Raw genomic sequence first — 20,086 nt, forward strand, 5'->3', positions numbered from 1 at the left:
TTCAAGAAAGTCTTCAGAGAAGTTAAGCTAAACAAAAATTGCTTTGGTTAATAATCAACAAGCTAAACAAAGATGTAGCACTGTAAATCCTTAAATTAGCCTACATAGATATTTATAGCTGTTTTTAATACTGAAAAGAGAATTCTTTTTAAAGAATAGATGTTATGTCATGAAGTGAAATTGTTGAAGCATTTTGAACTGAAGTACATTCAAAGTATTATTTAAATGTTTGTTTCGTGAGTAAGCGTCAACTCCCACAGACTTGCTTTTTGCATCTTCCTAGATTGTCTTATTTTAGTTAGATTTAAAGACTGGTATTTATAATAGATAATCCAAGTGTTGTGTGTCTTGGGAATTCAGCATATGGATGGGGATACGGAAGGCATTAGTTATACGAGATTTGTTGACCAGCTTTTAATTCAGATTGTCATTTTTAACACACGGTGGTACAGATGGTAAAGTTTTGACTGTCTGTCAGAGCCCCAATACCTTAGGGACAGCTGTTGCTGATAAATCTTTTTTACATGCTTTAGGTCAAGAGTAGTCAAACCTGTTACAGCACCTGCTTCTACATATGCAAATCTGTTGTTTTGTCATTTCATTAAACAGGGGAAGGTAGTGGTCTCTTGTGGCCATAAGTAAGCCTGGAACATAGCCCACACGAAATGAAATCCAGCAAAAAGACAACCCTGGTTTCTTCAGTATAGCCATGGGACGCTGCTTCTGTTTGGGGGCTTTGTTTCTGGAAGACTGCCTGTAATTTGGAAGGAGGGTAGAAAGACAAGTATATGTTTGGAGGCAAGAAGAAAAGGGAAGGTGTTTGCTGTCATTGACTGTAGGGTAGTTGTGAAGTTTAACATGCCCAGAAGCGAGCGGGTGCCATGTGGGGCTCCCCTACCCTGCATACCTCTGTTTTCATCATCTGGTAAGCCTGCAGCATGATTTCCAGGCACTGGAGCATACAACATGTCTACTTTGGTTTGGAGTTGATTGATCCACGGTACAGAACATGCTTGTGGGATCTTCCTTTGCTATAGAAGAACATAAATGATTGAAATTCTTTCTTAAGAAAGAAAAGTATCATTTGTTTATGTACTTTCGTGCCTAGCAAAAAAAAAAAAAAAAAAAAAAAATAAAATCCTGTCAAGCCTCAGCGATCTGCAAGAGTTGATGGTTTACGCACAAAGTTACACATGGGTTGTGGAAACTTGTAAGCTGTTTATATTTGTTTAATCTATCAGATACATAGTTTAAATCACGAAGAGGAAGCTTCATTTATTGCATTTTGCAAATAGGTTTGTGGCATGCAATAGAAATGGCACTTAAGGATTGTTTTTTTGAGCAAACTGACAGAAGATTTTATCCTGTGCTGCCATAGATTGCTGTGGGGGAAAAAGGGAAATAGTAAAATTGATGAACAAATGTTGCATGCTGTCATTTTAGATTACGTTGTTTCACCATGAAGTTGTTACTAATTTTTTTAAAGATACTGTAAAATTCCGTTGTTGTGTGAAGTACCATAGTAGCACTGTTAATTATTTCATTCCAAGGCTAGTTTGCCAGCAGTATCTTAATTAAGCCACCAGTAAAAATGATTTTTAAATATTTTGTGGCAAATAAAGAATACTGCCCTGACCCTTCGACCTTGTCAGCTGAGTTTCCCCATTCTGACACTAGGCATTATTTTTGCAGAGGTTGGAAGTTTAACTCTTCAAGGAACCAGATATCATTTTTATTGGGATATTAATTCTGGTAGGTGCTAATCTCATCAAGATTTGCAGACATTTCCCTTCATAGGCCATTCTGATTTGTAGCTTTTTCTTTTCACAGCAGTATTAAATACCAAACCTTCTCTGATATGGAAGTTCATTAGAGATATGTCTTTGATGGCAGCCCTTTCAGGGCTTCAGTTTCAAATACCTTGATGTAAAGCTTAAGAAGCCATTGTGTTGTAAGCCCTCCTTGATGTGTCTTATTTAGATCTGCATAGTAAATCAAGGAAAGTAAATAACAAGGCAGCAGATGGAAGCATGGAGATAAGGCCAGTGAACAATTGTATTTGTATTTTGTTATGATGTTGACAGGAGCTAAAATTCACTAATCTAGTTCAACTGATCTGCATTTCAAAGAAATCTCATTTAGCAGCAACTTGAAGGTTTGGAGGATAAAGTTCTTTTATTGCAGCTTTTATTGCATTCTTTGCTAATTTATCTGGTCAAGATTTAGCCTTGCTTACTTAAAGCAGCAAGCATGTTACAAGGAGTCTTAAATACTACGAAAGCATTAATGTCTAGACTATGAACTGAAGGTAATTACATATCCAGCAGTGAATAGGCTACATTTAGGAAATACTGTTGTCTAAATGGAATTGCAAGAGAAATGCAGATAAGGTATTTCCCCCCTGTTTCCTCTAAGTGGTTTTTGATTTTTTAAATCATATGCTGATCTAAAACTATTAAATGTAAAAATTAGAGTTTTTTGAACTGTGAATTTGGTCATACCATTTCTGTGACTGTTTACAAATTGATAGATAATATTAGTGTTTCATCTAAGATGTATCATCCTGTATCAGTTAAATAAACTCTTAAATGGTAGTAAATAGTTTAATAAAATAGTGGACTCAGATTTTTTTTTTATGTGTGCTCCAAATGATGTAGACATTGTATATGTAAGTTTTGTACTTTGTTTTAGCTGAAGTACAGCTATGTCATCTGGAAAAAATGTGCTAAATGTATTGTACAAGTCAAATGTGATTAAAGTGAAGAGTGAATTAAAGTAGAATTTAGGATCTCCTTTTGGAATTTTAAAAAAGTTACTTAATCTTATAGCCACAAAACAGCCTTTTACTTTGATTTCATGTTCACTTTATAGTGCAAAAGTTAACAATGTGCTATTCAGGGAACTGATCACAAGTGTGTGCATACCTGTGTACAAATATAACAATAATATGGCAAAGCACACTGGATGCATGTATATCTCCTCTAATAAAGGGGCCCATTTCTCTAGACATGTAAATCAAAACCAGCAGCTGCTGCATTTTAATGCTGCAGTCCATGCTGCCCTTCTGCAGCCCATCCTTGCCCCTGGGTTGCTGGGGTAGAGCCCACACCTGTGCCCTGAGGACTGTGTTTCCATCTCATTTGTCATGCGGGTCTTTGTATTTCTTCATTGGAGGCTGGGGAGGAGTGGAAGGACAGGCAGCTGGGGATGGCAGCACTTCGTAGTCTGCAGATGGATCTGGTAGCTTTTGGCTTTTTGGACTCCATAGGCTGATTAGATTATGGGATGGTAAATGATTCATTAGTAGTGGTGTCAGTTTAAGCATCATTTGATTCTTTATCCTCATTGCGATACTTGCCAAGATGCTTGTACTGTTGTTTGTGGGTCAGCAAGGTGGACTCTGTAAGGTTGAAAACAGCTTTTATTTTGCCATTTTACTTTAAGTCTAGGCTGGTTTCTCAGCATGGCCGACCACATAGCTCCATGCCCAGTTGCCTTGATACAGCTCAGTGGGCAGTGCTGGGAAGGAGGAGGTGGTACTGTAGCTTTTTCTGCCACTGGAAGAAGCATTTGTCATATTATGCCCCAAGCTGCTTCATTAAGGCACGTCAAACCACACCAAGACTGTGTGGTCCCACCTTTATCTGGGCAAAATCTCCCCATTCCTCTCTTACCCGTTCAAATTTTTAAATTGCTGGCCCAGGGTTAAACCATGAGAGATGTCCCAGTTCTGTCCTCTTTTGGTCAGAAGTTGATCATGTCTTCTGCAGGACTTTTTTCAGATAACTGAACTCCATGATCTGTCTCACCTTGCAATTCACAAACTTCCACGTTTGCACGGGAAGGAATGGGAGTCTGCAGCTGGAGCTGAAGAGGAAGGTGAAAGAAGTTAAGACTGTTTCAGTCCCAGTTTAGAGTGGCTTAAGACATTGTACAGATGCATCCTCTCTGGAAATCTTAGCTCTGTGCCCCAGAGCCCTCTGTGCTCTGCAAGTGAAAAATAAAGTAGACAATATAAATAGCAATTATTCAAAAAGGTGACTTGCACTGCTTTGTGAAATAAATGTATACCAACCAATATAATGATGCCAAAAAATAAATCCGACTCTACTAGAAAATTCCACCAATCTATCTGAAAATTTAATTGCATTGAAGTCTTGCCAAAGTTCAGAAGGGAAATTTTGGATTAGAAGAGGTCCCAAGAATGTAATTCTCCTTTCAGCACCCAGGATCACCACAAATCCCTCAGGCACAGTGGTGGTCACATTTTTAGAATAGGTTTCCCTTCTTTTGTTCAACAATTTAAATCATGCCCTCAAATAAACATGTGCTCCTGCTGTCTCGCCTGCTCTGGTTTCCAGAGTTTATCAGTTCTAGTCTTTTTTAAAACTTCATGCCCTTGTACCTTTGGTTTCAGCATCACTGACCCTTGATCCATCCTATGTCCTATGTCCTGGCATTGCCCAAGGTGACAAGAAAGCATCTCAGCTGTCACTGAATGCTCGCCTCTGGTTCTCCTGTCCCTGCTGGCTCCATGCATGTGTTGTGTTCCTCAAAGGGCTGTGGGAGGCGAGAGCATTTTCAGTGAAAGTGAGACTGGGAGGTGAAAAAGACAGAGGAAAAAAAGAAGGGGAAGAGAAAAAAACCAATTAGTGAAGTTTTGTAGAGTTTTCTGGCATCTTTCTCTATAGAAACCTTTTGCACCTCTTCTACCTATAGCAGTGCTGTAAGTGAATCATCTCTCAGGTGACTGGGATCAAAACCATTTAGAAATAAGATGTTTTAAAAAATAAAGCTTGAATTCTCCATATCATGTGGTCAGTGCTAATGCTGATTACAGCACCCAGACTGACTGACTTATGTGTGGTCACGCATGCCTGGAATCACATCAAACTGTTCAGCATTCCCCTCTTCAGATCCCACTGTGTCCCTGTGCTGATGTTGAAAAAAGAAGGGCAGATAGAGCTGGAAGAAATATTGGAGAAAGGAGATGCCACTTATCCCACTGGGGATTGCTAAAGAAAAATGTTCCCAGTCATAGCTGCCACAAGAACTGCTATACCAGATTACCACCATCTATTTAATCTCCTTAATCCTGGGTATTAGTTCAACAACAGTCTACAAACTATTCCATCTGATTGTCTGTCCCAAATCCAGCATTTTTGGCAGATTTTTTGATGCAACTAGTTAGCCTGTGTCTTCTCTCATCTGTCTCATATATTCTGCTTATTTTGGGATGTTGGACAGCTATCAAACAACTATTTAGAAACATGTCTTTCTTATCTTTGTTTTCATGCCAGTCCATCCTCTTATGGTTCTGTTTAAGGCTGTACTTCTGGTCAATATATTTTTAAATAAAACTTGAATAAATCTGCAAGAGAAATATGATAAATTTTTCTCTAGCTCTGAATGTCAGTCCAAATCCAGAGGATTGATTTTAATATATAACTGGTGGAAGGACTACATTTAAAAAAATTAAAATTTTAGTGTGTGTTTTCAAGTCCTGCAGGAGATTTCAGTAATGGCATTGATGCATGGGCTCTAGTAGTAGAGAAACCATGTTACCTGTAGATAGATCATTTGTCCTGCCTTTCTGATTTTCTTATGTGAAAAAGTGCCAGCTCTGATGTTTTCTGAAGTACTGTGTTTTGATCACAGCATAATAATCTTCCTTAAATGGCAGACAAACCAAGCAGCTTTGTTCAGTTTTATTAGCATGACATTTGGGGAGGGTTCCAGTGTAACACCTTCACTTATTTTATTACTGAAGTCTTGATTGATCTCTTGTTTACTCATTATGTTTTTTTCAGATTAGGACCATGATACCAGAGATCAGATGGAATGGACCTTTGCACAGATATATCTGTGTCTTTTGTTGCTGTTAATGTCTTTCTTAACAGAGGTTCTGGGTTTACCTGGCAAATCAGTGATTGTTTTTTTTGAGTTATGTTTTTGTGAGATAAGATTTGGTAAAGGCTTTTAAATAGACACCATACTGAAGACACCTGATTGTAATATTACACTAGGTGACTATACAATTGCATCCTAAAGTGAATACTATTCAATCCAGTCCTTGCTTGATTATATGCTACAGTTCAGTGCAAGTCTTGTACTAGTATTTTACTTAGTTTCACCTAATAGACTACAAGTATTGAAAGTAAAATAACAAGACTATTCAGTCCATTGGATTTTTTTGTAAATAAAGTGTATATTTCAAAAACAATTTTGAAACTTGCTTGTATAGTTGTCAAATACTTTTTCTCTAATGCATTTTTTTTCTGTAACATAATCTAAAAATACGTGGCAGTCATGGGATAAAAAAAAAGTATGTTAGCAATGCTTGTTTGGGATGGCTTTGTAATGCAGCTGTGGCTTTGTGAAGTGCCAAAATAAGTCTCTTAACAGTAATGCTAATAAGAGCATACTGCCCTGTATGGCTTGTATTTTGTGTTTTGGATCATTTATGGAAATGATGTGAGCTTGCAGACAAACTTAGGTTTGATATCCCAAATTAGTATATGCATACCCTGGAATATGTTTGTACCTTTAATCCTACAGGTTACTTGTATCTTTCTGCTGTTTCAAAAATCAAAAACATAAGCTAAGAAATTCTTCACTTAAAAGTTTCTTCATATATCTTTGATATAAGTGGATTTCCACCAGGGGTATAATTGTATAGGGAATACATGGAATAAATATTTAAAGCAAGCATGAATGCTCGTTTAACCTTCAGATGGGATTATATAACAAAAGAAAGCATTCTTAGTTTACACACTTTTGGGTAAATGTTGATTCCCAGCTGAGGTAATTGCATATCAGCTTTATGTGTATTTGTGTGAGAGCCAAGATCATATTCCCAGAAAAATTTTGTAAACCTTTTATTTGTAGCTTGAAGCCATGTTTGGAAAGAGTGAGAATCACAGGTTTTGTTTGACGCCCAGCAGGTTGCTGTGTTCTGATACCTGTTCTCATGATTTTTCTTCCCCAATATTGAAGTAGTGGCGACGATAATTCTGAACTGTTTTGATTAATTCTGTCAAATTATTTTTATGGGTTTATACTGCAGTAGAATTTTTAATCTGCTGTAGTATATCTGGAGTCCACTTTTCTAAATTTTGCAATTTTGTGAGAAGTGTGTTTTCTCCCATATATCAATTTTAAGACGTTCGGTACTCGTTTGCTGCAGCAAGCTCTTATTTATAGTTAGTATCAGAGCGATGTGCAGGATGTCAAACAGAATTTGGATGTCTTTTGAGCTGGATGGGTTATATTATTACCCTTAAGTTTTTACATTCTAAACAGAGAAGCTGGACAAATGATAGAAGGGAAAGGTGGCCTAAAATAAAACTACGAGGCTGTAGTTCATGGGTCTTTGATCATTAGCATGCTATACACTGAATTTTCTTTCATCCTCCGTGTAGCCACTTGAGCTGCAGAAGCAAGCAGAACAGCAGATGCCGTAGCATCCTCTTCTTTTGCAAAGTGTAGAAGTGATGAGGGGGAATAGATAGAGCAGTAAACCTACTTTGATCCAATATATCAAGCTGAACAAAAAAAGTGTCAGTAATTCAAATTCCTCACTGTATCATCTAAAAAGAATGTTAATAAATAGGTCTGTGTGTAGATGTAGTGGAAGCTTTCTTATTTTGGGGTGAAACATTAGGGTATTAATTTGTGCAGTTTGCGACAGGGACTTCAGTTGAATTCTGATGTCTGAATGAAGTTATTTTTGTCCTGTTATGTTTTTTTTTTTTTTTTTTTTTTTTTTTTTTGTGTGTGTGTGCTAGTGGGGGCTGCTTCTTAGTATAGTGAACCCCGATGCATAAGTCTTTGTATAGGGATACTCAGTTAACAGACACAAAGATCTGTACCTAGCAAGACAGCGGAAAGAAGTGGCTATATTCCTTTGGTACACCTGGTAGGTATGGATGGAATTAATTAACATAGGTTTTGCTCAAAAGTGACATGCCAGCCCATGACAGCAGAAAGTGTTTGTTCCTGGTGACAGTCATTCACTTGCTGCTGGTTCAGAAGGCTTCCCTGAAGGAATTTTAATTGATCTGCACTTACCCAAAATAAATCAGAAACACTGCTGTATCCTAGAGATTAAAGCAAAAGAGGAAATATTGGAATACAGAGTATATGATTTTTAAGGTTTGCTTTGAGACGAAACTTGGGACATAAAGATTCTGACCTGCATTTCTATAAGTGCTGAACTGAGTGGGAGCACATGGCTGAAGTTACAGACTCAAACACATGAGACCAGAGAACAACTTTAGAAGCAGAACCTTGCTTTGTAGCCCTCGGCCCTGGCTGCTTTGGGACTGTGGACTGTGGAGAGCTATGCTAGTGCTGCTTTACAGTAAGACTTAAGTTCTTTTCTTTTCTTTTCTTTTCTTTTCTTTTCTTTTCTTTTCTTTTCTTTTCTTTTCTTTTCTTTTCTTTTCTTCTCTTTGGTGACACTGTTTTGGAAAAGTCAATCAAATTTACTAAGCTTGTAGTAAAGTACAGAGAACTGTGGGAGTTCACTTTACAGTTCAAGAAGATGTAGCCTCTACTTCAAATGCAAGGAAGATTCAACTCCTAGTGTACCTAATGCAGTAATTCTGGTTCTTGTGTGGTGAATGTATCAGCATAAATTGAACATAAGAATTATTTGAATTAATATTAGCATAAATAAATATACAAGGAGACAAGACTGGTCAGCCGGGTTCAGACAAATAGTTCACTTGGGCCATCCTCTGTCTCCAGTGATATCTCTGTTCCAAGGCTGCCTCCACTCTCCTTTTCTACTCATGAAAACTCATTGCATCAACAGCATCCTTGGGAAGAACTCTACAGTTCTGTTACCCATTTTGTGGAGAAGAAACTCCTTTTTATTTTCAACTTGAGTTTCACCAGGCAGTTCCTGAGTTCAAGGGCTAGGGAACAGATGATGTCTGCGCAACTTCTCCATCTTCAAGCTTTGTAGTCCATCATGTGCTCCCTTAAGTTGTCTGTTTTCCAGCCTGGATAGTTGTGTACTGAATTTTTCCTCATATGGAAACAGTTCTAACCCTTTGATCATGGATGTGTTTTATAGTTCTGTTGTGTTGCATTCTGTGCTGGACACCAGAGTGGAGCATGCTTTTCAAGATGGGGATTAATACAGTGGCAAGTGATGTGTTACGCTTTGTTCTTTATTCCTTTCCCATTAATTTTTAACATGTGATTTACGGTTTTGACTCTGATGGAATGGTGCTGCCCATTGTAAACTCCAGGTCTCACTTTTGGATTGTAAGATACAGTTTTGTTTTGTTTTATTTTGTTTAACAGAAAATTCGAGTTAAAATAGTTGTCAATAATGGGGAACCAAGGCTGTTCTCAGTGACCCTGTATTCAATGAATTGTGATTGCTTGCTTGAATCCTGCCTGGAGTAGTCAAAATATCTTAATGCAGCAACAAAATCAGCAATAAGTATTTCTTAATTTTTATATTTACACTTTAAAAAGTAATATAATTTTGTTATTAGGAATCTCAGGAGTTGTGTAGGAGACTACTTCAGGAGTAGTGACTACTTCAGATGTTTCATACAAATAAAGATGTAAAATGTGTGGGATTTCTTCCAAGGTATGCAGTACATGTGTGTAACAAATGTGGCCCTGTAAATTTACTGAAGTTTGTTTTAAAGAGGTGATTGTAATACCTTGTGATAAAACATGATCTGGATGCATGTGCTTACTGTATTCCTTCCCCTTCTTACCCTTAGATAATTCCAAGTGAAAGTTAAGGACCTTTTGTCCTTTGCTGCCATAGAGGTGACAGATAGTTCTGGAAGGAGGAACAGCTTGAGCAAAAAGGAAAAGACCATCCCTTCTGCAGCACAACAAGGTGACTAAGTGATTCTGAAGAAATGTAAGTAATTTATAACCAAACTGTGGCTGTTTCTGTTGTGGATTTATATGCTCTGTGGGAGGAATACTGTACCACGTCACTGAAACATGCAGCTTATAGATGTAAAATATGGTTTAGGAAGAAATTTAGGGAGTATACAGAGAATATGTACTGCTAAGTTTTTGTGATGGTAGGCTATATTACAATTCTGTTTTTTTTTAAAACTGATTTTTATTAATCGTAATTAAGTGCTGTTAGATTCACAAACCTGTTTTTCTACCATTTTCTACTCATCTATATCTGAGTTATTTTAGATACGTAGAAGCTAAGCAGCTGAATCTCAGTTAGTCATCCGAGGTTCTGTTTTACCCTCAGGAGAGAATCAGGCATCTCCAGAGGGCAATCCAGCTCATCCTAAAAGCAATGCTTAGAGAATGCAGGATTACTCCTTGAGTAGCTTGTGTCTCCTCTTTGATGGCTTGGGTTTAGCTTCCATGTTCAATGAACACCTTAACCTGTCACCTTGGTGTAAAAAGCAGTGCCAGCTTGTTTTCCATTTCCCATTTTGTCATTCTCCCTCAGCATGTGTTCAGAACTTCAGAGGAGCAATCCAACTGAAAGAAACCAAGTATTTGTCTGGTTCTGTTTTCAGCTGGGTTTATCCAAACCTTCTCCCATATGACTGTCCAAGGGCTGTGACTGGTACAGAGGGTGATGGGGGTGGACATTAGCAATCAAAAGTGTGGGGGTGTGGTGCATGATAGCTTCTTTTGGCATCTGTGCTTGTTTTGAAGCTTAAATTGCTTGTTGAGCTATAGTCTCAGACCTTGTAGGTATTTTTAGTGCTCTGCCATTTTTAAGAGTGGAATAACTTGAGTGAGGCAGCCTCACTTATTATCTAAGGGGGAGATACTGTTTTGTTCTGCATTTCACGCTGTGATAGTGCAGAGTCTTTTTTATCCTTTGTAACTTAAAATTAAGATCCCCCAAACCAGGAAATGGTCACAAATAGCTAGCAAGTAAGCAGGTGTCTTATAGTAATCTATAGTGTAGGCACGATACTGTGTAATTCAATTCATATATACATGCATAATTTCTGAATCTCAAATATGCTACCCTGTTTTTCTATAACACCATGCATGATGATGTGTGGGTTGGGTGGTATCTTATGATTAGTGGTTGGACTAATTTAGGCACAGGATCCTTGCCTTTCCTAAACAGTAAAATAATGAGTAACATTTCATTCTCACATTAAATATCTGATGGGAGGGTGTAAAGAAGACTGAGCCAGACTTTTCTCATTGGCGCCCAGTGACAGGAGGAGAAGCAACGGGTACAAATTGAATACAGAGAATTCTGTTGAAACATAATATAAAAATTTCCTTACCTAGAGGATGGTCAAACACTGGAGCAGATTGCCCAAAGAGGATGTAGAGTCTCCGTCCATGGAGACACTCCAGACAGAGTGGGACACAGTGGCAAGTAGCCTGATGCACCTGACCCTGCTTGAGCAGGGATTTAGACTAGATGGTCTTCTGAGGTCCCTACCAACCTCAGCTGCTCTTTGATTCTGGGAATTTTTTATAGGTAAGCAAAATCAGCAGAAAAGATTCTGCTATTTCTTTTTGTGATATTTAAAACGTTCTTTTTTAAAATTATTTTTCCTATTTTGATGTATTTAGCTATTCAGTTTAGGCTTTTACTGAAGTTTTGGCTAAAGATGAGAGATGGCAGAAGTTGCGAGGTTTCTAAAATGTGTTAAATTTTATTTAAAGACTTGTGAATATAACTACAAAAATCACATTGAAGTCTGCAAATGCTTTTTAGCTACAAATTAGCACCATAGTTCTTGTGATGTGGACAGTCACATAATGGGGATTTTGGATATTTAAAATGAGTATCTTCTTCACTTGATCCATGGAAAGGAAGATATATCTTTAGTATGATGTTGTGTTTGGAAAAAAAAAAAAGTCGAAGATATTGACAAAATCTTGGAGGAGGGATCCATTTATTCACAATAGAAATATCTGTCTTCCTGAAGTCTTGTCAGAGGTCAATGAAACTTATAAAACAGTGTAACAGTTTCATTATAAGCTATAATTTACAAATGGACATTCTAGGACAGTCTTGCAATTCATGTAGATGTCTGTGGAATCGTGGAAACTGGGCAAATGTACACTGATACTTCAGAATATAGTCCTTTATCTTCTAGGAGTGTGTGATTCAGGGGCTTCCTTGTGTTTTGAAATACTTAGAGAAAAGGAACTCTCTCTTTAAATGTTATTTTTCTTGATTTTCAATTTCAATTAGTTTGGCAGACATTTTCTGTCCGCAGTTTTGCTGTAGGCTGAAGAATGTCTTTGGAAAACCTTCCACGAGAAGGGTGCATCATTTCTGAAAGTGCAAAAGAAAAATGCTTTGCTTTTGAGTAAGGACTTGAAATTTGAGTGTGAAGCTTTAATGCGTTAGAAGATGTGCCTTTTGCCATGCCTCTGAATCTCTATCGTTATTGCACTGAATTACAAGCTTTTGAAAATTGCTGCTTACTCATAATCAGAAGAGGCATATTACTTTGTCAGCATATTCTGAAAATATCCTCTGTATATTCTTAAGCCCCTGAAATGACGGAGTCTGTCCTGGCTCGGAGATCAAACACTGAATGACATTTCAAATGTACAGATCCCCTGTTATTTTCACAAAAGGGTCTTGTTTTTTTAATTTTTCTGGAACAGTGTATTTTGATTTTTATGGTTGTTCAGATTCCTGTTTTTCTGCATCTTACACTTACTTTTCCCAAGTACTCTTTGAGAAAGATGTCGAGAGTGGGATTAATTTCCCCTGACGTTAGCCATTTGAAAATGTAGGTGGTATAAATTTGAGCTGGTCACTGTAGGCTTCTTTAGTCAGGGAAGAGAGATGGAGGCTTCTAGGAGAAGATTCCCATAGCCTCTTTTCATGTCTGTCTTGAGATGATTCATCCTTCGGAGCTGCCTGTTTCTTGTCACTGGCAATAAATAAAGCCTAAGGTGACTGGCATCAATTTAGACATCTAAGTTTTCTAATAAATATTAAGAAAGATAAATTCCATCTCATGTGACATAATGTAAACTTAAGGGGCAGGAATCTTACTGCTGACATTGACAAAAGCATCCTGCTTTCACATGAATAAACAAATTTCTTTTAGAAATTATTTCTTTTTGGTTATGTTAATGCACATGAGCTTTTTAAAAGGAAATTTTCCATATTGCTCAGATGTTGTATGTAACCATTAAAAAGTGCTCTTCAGGTGCTATTTTAATATTAGCTATGAAATATAAATAGGTTTTGATTTTTTCTTCTTATATTTGATCTCTAGGCTGAGAAATGCAACTTTTTGGCTTCATATCATTAGTTAATTTCTAGTATGATAGTAAATGTGGTGAATTATGAGATTCTAGCATTGTTTAGTTGTTGCCTGTAATAAAAGACTACAAAAAATCTGGTGCTAATATAACAGATGAAAACTTGCTTTTAGCTGACTTTTAAAGGCAAGTAATTAGATAACTTTCTAATTTGAGCAAAGTTGCTCTACTATGAACAATTACTAATAATATGTTCTAAAAATGAGATTGTGATGAAATTCTGTTTTTCATTTGTATTGAACTACTGCAGATTTCTTCAGTAATTTAAACTGCTCTTTATTTGAGTAATAGCAACTACATTGCCTAACACAGGATGATAGCACACCAGCTTCCTCAGTTCCAGTGTTCATGGCTAATGGCATGGTATGTGGGGAGCACTTTCTTGCTGTGGGGTAGTTGAACAGGTCTAAAAGGCATTAGAAGGAGTGTACAACATTCCTGTTTTATTTTTAATTATTAGATAGGCATGTAACAAAATACGGTTTAGTGTTAACTCATTATTAGATGTCTTTTTGTGAAAGTATGAACAGCAATAGAATAAGCTTCAGAGATGGTCTCAGTATTATATTTGTCCTGTTGTAGGAGAAATGCACCTGACTGCTTATTATAGGCAGAATTTTTGTACTTCCACTTATAGCTGATTGATTAGCACCATTGAGATATTTCAAATTTTTCTTTTACTTTTAATTTTGTTTTGAATATTACTTCTTTCACCTGGGATGTTGTTTTTTTTTCATTTTGTGTCCATCTTTTCATTGTTATTTGAAACGTGGTACATTTAGTTAAGTATTGCAGAGTAGTGGAGTATTGTAAAACTACAGAGGATACCTGACTCCTGTAATGTGTCTTCAACTTGAGGTAGGGATATAGTTTTTAAACAATTACTTGCAAATTGGCCTAAAGAAAGTGCTTACAAGTGAAGCAGGCTCATGTTAATACATTTTAGGTAATTTCTCTTTAGTACTCTCTCTGTATATTGTATGTTCACAAAATAACATTCATCAGTGTTCATATCTGTATCAGTGAGTCATGGACTGTAAACATGAACAAAATATCCTCTTAGAAATACTGTCATAGCAGTATCTACTGGCCAAGATTCTCATGGATAAAAAGGCAGAACTTCACTGATGCTGACAAGCTGTCTATTTCTGTAGCTGACACAAGTTTTATAGACTTGATTTTGTTTTTCACATTTATTTGGCTTTACTTGGGTTGAATTTGTAATATCCCTATCCTCCTGCTACTTTATGAATGTTTAGTTTTAAGTGGCATTTTATACATTGTCACAAAAATCAACCAAAAAGACCTGAGCTCTGACAAAATAGAAAGGACAGTTCAGCAAAAGTTCCACTGAACAGAGGATGTTCAAGTAGTGAAAAATGGTGCATATTTTTTTCCAACTATAAATTTTATTTCATGATTGATGATTTGTCCTGGACCTGTTAGAGGATTCAAACTGAGTAGATCCAACAGGCTGTGAATATCTGCTTTCAGTGAATAAATCTGGGTATAGAAACTTGAGAATATCTGTTAAAGAAACTCATTAATGACAGCAACAAAATTAAAAGAGCAAATGTTATTCCCAGAACAGTAATCTACATCAGCAGGGGCTTTTTTATAATAGAAAATTCTACATGCGGTCATTCCCATCCCATTCCATGTATTCCCGTCATGTTGCTCTTCTGATTTAAAATTTAAAGGAAACCTGAAGTTTCAAATAGAAAAAAAGGGAAATGTGTTTTGATTATTGCAAGCATTTTTAGAAAGAAAAATATGTATTGATAGTTTTTTTCTAAAAATGTGTCTTGTCTCTATTCAGAAAGCAGGCAAGAGAGGAAGGAAAACTTTACCAGCATGTATTCATTGCTTCAGCTCCTATAAGCTCTCTTGTCTGCAATGCATTTTGGATGGTTAGATTCCTGAATTATTTGGTTAACAGCATTGATTAATTGGACCTTACACCCATTCTGACTGTCAATTTTCTTAGTTTTCTGCTTTGTGAGGGCTGGAATCATATCGGTTTAATTTATGGTCTCTTTTCTGTGGTACAAAGGAGTGAAAGTCTGGTGATAGACTAAATTCAGATGCCAGCTAAGCAAACATCTTTTGCTGAAATGACCATTTTAAAGACTCTGGTATTCTCCTGCATGCAGTTCCCTGGCATTGAGCCTTTCAGGAATTGGAATCAGTGTGAAACATGCATTTGTAACTAAACACAACATTTTTCATATAATATTGGTAAATGTTTTTGTAGGATTACTGTCTGTTGGTAAACAGCTTCAGTGTTATGCTTCAGAGGTAGAACCATTTGCATGGTAATGAAAGGATGCTTGTGTACAGTTAACAAAGCATGGCGAGATCCTTTGGGGCATAAGTCATGACGTATGTAATAATAATACACTACATTTCATCTGAGGATTTCAAAGAACTTTATAGAACACATTAATGAATTAAGTATCACCCTTAACCCCCTGTGGGTTAATGCTAAGAATACTTTAATTGTTAGATGGGCTGAATGCAGAAATAACATTTCATTGTTGCTGTGTGTTGGTTACCAAGCCTTTGCTGCACACAGGTATTTCAGGAAGCTTCAGTCTTAGGTATCATGATTAATATTTTCAACATGGAGATGTCAAGGTGTAGAGAAATGAATTGATTTGAAATAGACAGAAACTCCAGCATAAGTGTCCCAACCCCAGAATGATCCAGAATTATTTGGCTGCTTGTAGAGATAGTTGGCTTGGGTTGCTGAGTCTCTTTGGGGGGACTTTTAAAGGAGGCCAGGAAAGCTGGTCCATTATCAAGCATCACCTCCTGCATGCCCAGGAGCAATGTGTCCCAGTGAAGAGGAAGGCAGGCAGGAATGCCAGGAAGCCAGTGTGGATGTGCAAGGAACTCCTGGACACATTTAGGGGCAAAACCAAAGTTTATAGAGGCTGGAAGCAAGGACAGATAACCTGGGAAAAGTACAGAGAAGTAGTCAGAGAAGCAAAAGATCAGGTTAGGAAAGCAAAAGCACAGAGAGAATGGATCTCTCAAGGGGGGTTAAGGACAACAGGAAAAATTTCTATAGTTATGTCAATGATAAGAGGAAGACTAGGGAAAATGTTGGCCTCCTCCAGAAGGAGAGAACTCCTCCATGGGAGAACTGGTCACCCAAGATGTAGAGAAGGCCAAGGTAGTCAGTGACTCCTTTGCCTCTGTCTTCACTGTCAAGGACTCTTGTCACACCCTCCATGTTCCAGAAGCCAAAGGTAGGGATTGGGAAAAGGAAGATCCTCCCACTGTATATGAAGAGCGGGTTCCAGACCACCTAAAGAACTTGAAAGTGAACAAGTCCATGGGACCTAATGAGACTCACCCTTGACTCCTGATAGAACTGGTGGATGAAGTTGCAAAGCCACTGTCCATCATATTAAAAAAGTCATGGCAGTCTTGTGAAGTTCCTCCTGACAGGAAAAGGGTAGACATAACCCTCATTTTCAAAAATGGAAAAAAAAAGAAGACCCAGGGAACTATAGGTCAGTCAGTCTCACCTCTGTGCCTCTCAAGATCATGAAGCAGATCCTTCTGAGGGCTCTGCTAAGGCATGCAGCTAAAAAAAGGGGTGATTGGTGACAGCCACCATGGCTTCACTAAGGGCAAGTCCTGCCTGACTAATTTGGTGGCTTTTTCTGAAGGGGTCACAGCCTCGATGGACAAAGGCAGAGCAACAGACGTCATCTACTTGAGCCTGTGCAAAGCATTCAACACTGTCCCACATGACATTCTTATCTCTAAACTGGAATGATATGGATTTGATGGAGGGACCACTACTTGAATAAGGAGCTGGCTGGCTGGTTGCACCAAAGAATTGTGATCAGTCACTCAGTGTCCAGATGGAGATGTGTGATGAGTGGTGTTCTTCAAGGGTCAGTACTTGGACAAGTGCTGTTTAACATCTTTGTTGGTGACATCGACAGTGGAATTGAATGCATGCTCAGCAGGTTTGCTGATGACACCAAACTGTGTGGTGAAGTCAAAATGCTAGAGGGAAGGGATGCCACCCAGAGGGACCTTGGCTTGCTTGAGACGTAGACCTATGCAAACTGCATAAAGTTCAACAAGGCTAAGTGCAAGGTTCTGCATCTGGCTTGCAGCAATCCTTTGTACAGATACAAGTTAGGAGGAGAAAGGATTGCAGACAGCCCTGAGGAGAAGGACTTGGGCATGGTCGTGAACCAGAAACTCAGCATGAGCTGTCAATGTGTGCTTGCAGCTCAGAAAGCCAATCAGGTCCTGGGCTGCATAAAAAGAAACACAGACAGCTGGTCGAGGAAGGTGATTCTCTGTTCTTGTGTGACCCCACCTGGAGTACCATGTCCAGTTCTGGAATCCCCAACACAAGAATGACATAGAGCTTCTGGAACATGTCCAGAGGAGAGACTCTAAAATGATCAGAGGGCTGGAGCATCTCCCCTATGAAGACAGGCTGAGGAAATTGGGGTTGTTCAGCCTGGAGAAATGGAGACTCTGAAGTGATCTTATAGCAGCCTTCCAATATGTGAAGGGGGCCTACGCGAAAGCTGGGGTAGGGCTTTTTACATGGGTGTGTAGTAAGAGGACAAGAAGAAATGTTTTCAAACTTTGAGAGATTTAGGTTAAACATTAGAAAGACATTCTTTAATTTGAGGGTGGTGAGACACTGGAACAGGTTGCCCAAGGAAGTTGTGGTTGCCCTCTTTCTGGAAGTGTTCAAGGCCAGGTTGGATGCGGCCTTGAGCAACCCAGTCTAGTGGAGTTGTCCCTGCCCATGCAGTGGGGTTGGAATTAGGTGATCTTTAAGGTCCCTTCCAACCCTACCAGAATTCCACGATTCTGCCCTTGGGTTGTGTTCATCTTCTGACCCTTGCAGATGCTCAGACCTTGATTGTGCTTTGTGATGAAGGTGATGCTTTTGACTGCTTTGCATGAAAAGCGTTAACTTCAGAGACCCAGAATGTCACCACTGCCTGCTGTGCAGTTTGAAGCACTGAGTGGTATTACAGAAAATAACACTGTGCAAACGTGGTGCAGTTGGAACTTGACCATTTAGAGTAGCAATTTAATGAATTCTGATATGCTGATATATGTATATGTCAGACAACCATCAGTAAAAGATACATTAAACACAAACAGCTTTTCAAGGGCAAGACAGTAGTTGCACAAACACGGTAGCTGCAAATTATAAGAGCAGAAGCCATCTGTTGTGTAGTGTGTTTTGATGAAAACATTCATGATGGAAACCAAAGCTAATTAAACACTTATTCCACAATGCAATTTGGAGCTTTTAAAATAATCTTCTTTTAAAAATTAAGTTGTAGAGACAACTTGTAAAAGATGCTATGGGTTTTGCCCCACCAGCACTGCTGCCTGTTCAAGGCTTGTTTTTCTACATCATTGCTAAAGACCACTTACTGGCCTCTTGTCCCCTGTCAGAGGAGGTATCAGTAGTATCTTAAAAATGTTGTTTAATGTTTCTGCTGTTCTAGATCTCATAATTTGCAGCAGTAAAATATAAAATTCTTCTTTCCTTTATCTGTAGCGACAAATGAAAACATGTAGGCTCTCAGCTGACACAAGTTTAGCTAAAATTATTCTTTAAAATAGAAACCAACTACGAGTTATGCTAATAGAACCTCATTTGTAATTTAAACTGCAGCTGTTAACATTCAATAATGGAACCATACATCAAGGAGTTTTCTGCAAAAACAGAAAAATACTAATTCTTCATCCTCAGATCTGCAAATCCAGACTGATGGGATTTCAGCCCTTCATCTTTTAGTGACAGGCAGCAGCATCAGTGGAATAAAACTAAAATGTGATCCCCTTTCTCTCCACCTCCTTTCCCTAATTTTACTCTGACAGAAAGAAACACAGTTTTAGCTGGTATCTTTGCTCAGGGGAAAAATGGTCTGTCATCAGGTCTTTTAGGGAGAAAGAGCTCTTCAGTGGAGCAGTTAAATGGTATTTTGATTCTCAAGGTGCGTCTTATGCCTGTATTTTTGCAAGATATGATAAATGATTTCTGAGACAGTTACTGAGAGCTGAATTGAGGTCATCAACCTTCCCCCAAGAGGTCATTATCTCTCAGTTCTTGTTTCTGATGACAATATTGAACATAGGGGAGATGGGCTCCAGATGAACTACCTAAAACTGTGCAATCTCACATGGGCAGTCTCCAACCACAGGTTAGTGAAAGGTGTACTTCTTTTTTTTTTTCAACTGCAAAAATCAGATACTCTGATTACATTTTTCTAGATAAATTTTAATTGATTTTGCATTAATTTAGTGCATGCATGTTGAATTTTATAATTCTATATCCCCTGACATGCATACCTTACTGCATGTAAGGTCTATAACACCTTAAACTGTAACATTTTAACATCTAAAAACTGTGATGTAACATCTATACTTACTGTTAAAACTTGTGATGAAATAGAAGCCTTTGGGTATTTTGGAGTTCAGACCTCCTGTGTCTTCGGAAAAAAATTGGTTTGAGATTCTATAGCTGCGTTCCAAAGCTTTTCATTGTCTGCAAATGATTTGTCCCTATACCATAGTGGGCTTATGAAGCTGAGTCCCTGCATATGGATGGACATACACAGTTGTCTGAAGAGAAAAAATTCAAATTTGCCCCAGAAGAAAAAAAAAAACCAAACCAAAACCAAACCTCAAATATTTACAAACTGTCATGCAAACCAAAAATAATGTGGTCTATAAATAGAACAGAAAATGGCTATCATCTTAGTATTGCTATGCTTCAGTAGCATCCCCATTAGTATCAAATCAA

General features: G+C 37.9%; 1 protein-coding gene across 7 annotated transcripts in view; it reads left to right on the forward strand.

Annotated features, from left to right (window-relative positions):
- FOXP2 (forkhead box P2) overlaps positions 1–20,086 on the forward strand; it is a 400,866-nt gene that overhangs the window by 51,307 nt on the left and 329,473 nt on the right. For all 7 annotated transcript variants that reach the window (XM_071733677.1, XM_071733679.1, XM_071733672.1 and 4 more), the window contains exon 2: positions 9,750–9,895. The gene's annotated coding sequence lies outside the window, so the exon portion shown is untranslated. The remainder of the gene's footprint in view (positions 1–9,749; positions 9,896–20,086) is intronic.

The sequence above is a fragment of the Heliangelus exortis genome, chromosome 1 (assembly GCF_036169615.1).
Source record: "Heliangelus exortis chromosome 1, bHelExo1.hap1, whole genome shotgun sequence".
NCBI lineage: Eukaryota > Metazoa > Chordata > Aves > Apodiformes > Trochilidae > Heliangelus > Heliangelus exortis.